Source organism: Podarcis filfolensis, assembly GCF_964270895.1.
Source record: "Podarcis filfolensis genome assembly, chromosome: 2".
Taxonomy (NCBI): Eukaryota; Metazoa; Chordata; class Lepidosauria; order Squamata; family Lacertidae; genus Podarcis; species Podarcis filfolensis.
Window position 1 is genome coordinate 89,516,269 of NC_139605.1, and position 2,712 is coordinate 89,518,980.

Here is a 2,712-nt window from a genome sequence, read left to right on the forward strand (position 1 = left end):
TACCAAGATGTGTGTGTTCCTTGCTTTGCCATTAAAATTATTTCTTCCCCCCCCCCTTCATTTGGATACCTTGAGACATACTGGTAAATCAGTTTGAAGAGCCTATTTTGCATAGGTGATTTCTTTAGCTTCTGGGAAACACAGGATCATCTCAATTCCTCATTTTTCTTTCCATATACAACATGAACCCTTTTATTCCTGCATGGATGACTGCCTACCTTTGTGTATATTTGCAAGTCTGATAAGAAGGTTTGGATTAACCAGTGTGTGCTTATGTTCCTCATTCCAAAATATTGTCCTGCAGAACAGTTCCATAGCATTTCGATAGTAAGCCCACAGTTGAAGAGTACCCTATCTTTTAAAAAACATTTACTACACAAGTTATTCGTCTGCAGATTATAAATAGCAACACTGAAGAAGAGAAATACGGGGCTGCATGCTTGTTTTTAAAGAAGAGAATTTGGAAATCTGGGAAAGCAGAGTTTAGAGAGATCGAAAACAGTCGACTCCCCTATTTTATTTAGTGATATTTAACCCTCATAAACTTATATTGAGATGGGGTGGACAATGTGGTAGACAGGTCTATAGGCAAAATAAAAGTATTTAGGGTGAAAAAAATCCCGAAGTGTTTTGTGAAGAATGGGAAATAAATTACTCTCTCCATATGGCTTTTGGCAACAGCCTCTCTAAGAAATTCAGTGTAAGTATGTATGGAAAAAAGCAAGCTTTAGATCATAATGGAAAACTTACTGAAAGTGTCAGCTCTCAAGAGCCTCTGCCAGGAAATTCAGTTGCAGGAATCGGGGTGGGGTTGGGATAAAACAAGTACTGTATCATATATACAGTCCTGCATTTTGGCATAAAGTCTGGCTGTTTTCCTTCTACCTAAAAAGTAATATCAAGAATATAAGAACATAGCCATTGAGCTTAGTAGCCACTGATAGCTTTATCCTCCTGGGCAACCTGTAGAGCAGGGATGCGGAACTACCACTGTATCACATTCATTCTTGCTGGGACTGATGGAGTCCCAATACCTAGAGGGCCAAAGGTTCACCATCCCTACTACAGAGCTGGGCATCCAGTAGAAAAGGGCAACTAAAACTAACTGCAGAGGGAAATTCACAGGTGGAAGATTTAAGACTGTGCTTTTGTAATTTAGAAAATCACTATGAGGGGAACTTGCTAGAGGTTTTTAAAATCATGACCACTGTTAAGTAAAGAGGAATAAAGCTCATTACTAGAATACAAGAGGATCATCCAACAATGTATTGGCAGTAGCATGTTTATGCAGTGTATTGCTGTAGAACTCATTGCTCCAAGGTTTTGTGATGGATACTGGTCTATATAGCTTTTATAAGTCTTCATGGACTTATTCATGGAGGATAGATCTACCAGTAGTGCTACAATTAAAAATCAAATGTCCATATACCAGAGGCTATATATCAGAGGATAACTGTTGCCATCATACCCTGTGAGCTTTTCAGCAGCATCTAACTGCCTGGCCACTCTTGAATAGTTCTTGTCTTTCAAGACAACTATTCTGTGTTGGAAGAGTGTATGCTGGAGTATTTCATAGCAATTTTTATTAAAAAGAAATATTGTCAGTTTGTTATGAGAGGAGAAACACAAGTTTCATAGAGACTTCACAATAAAGAGGGACAACAATAAAACATAATAAATCAGGAAAGGGGAAAACCAGGACATAACAACAACAGCAACAAAAAATCCATAGCAAATGCCATTCTGGTTTCCTGGAGTGCACTATCTAATAGAGGCTAATCAATTTATTTGCTAAGATAACATGGACTAACAGTGCAAAAAAGTTTTTAAAACCCATCACAAAAAGCACATCAATTAAAAACATGTATCTAGAGCTTTTCCTTAAAAATGCCTACAAGGAAAAAAAACCAGACACAGGCAAGGATAAGTCCAGACAAAAACCTCTCTCTCTGTTGGCAGTGGGGTGAATCTGTGGGGTGTGGGGCTCAGAGAGGGAATAGAGTGACAGCGTTTCAAATATATTTTAAAACTTTTTTGTGTTTGAAATAAACTTTAATCTTCGTTGTTAACTACCTAAGACTCAGTACTTCACTGGGGAGCCCTGGGATTTTCCCCACAAAATTGGTGACAGCAGAAGAATAAAGTAGTGGTGTACAGATCAATAGTCTGTGAAACGACCACCAAACCCACCCATCTGGCTGGGTTTCCCCAGCCACTCGGGCCGGCTCCTAACAGAATACTAAAAACACGATCAAACATTAAAAACTTGCCTAAATGGAGCACAGATCTTGCTGCACCTTCAACTGAGCCTGCAAAGAAACTGGAAGCCCGTCATCAGATCTCCTGTCTCAGGGCTGGATTTGGGTTTGATGAGGCCCTAAGCTACTGAAGGCAATAGGGCCCTTTATATGTCCAGCTGTCCTTTGTCAGCAACAAATTGTCACTGTTTTTGTGTTGAATATATGCTATATGGTAATTTATGGACCTAATAGGTATCTAAAGCCCTTTGCACATAACAAAATACAGTGGTACCTCGGGTTAAGAACTTAAATCGTTCTGGAGGTCCTTTCTTAACCTGAAACTGTTCTTAACCTGAGGTACCACTTTAGCTGATGGGGTCTCCTGCTGCGGCCAAGCGATTTCTGTTCTCATCCTGAAGCAAAGATCTTAACCCAAGGTACTATTTCTGGGTTAGCGGAGCCTGTAACCTGA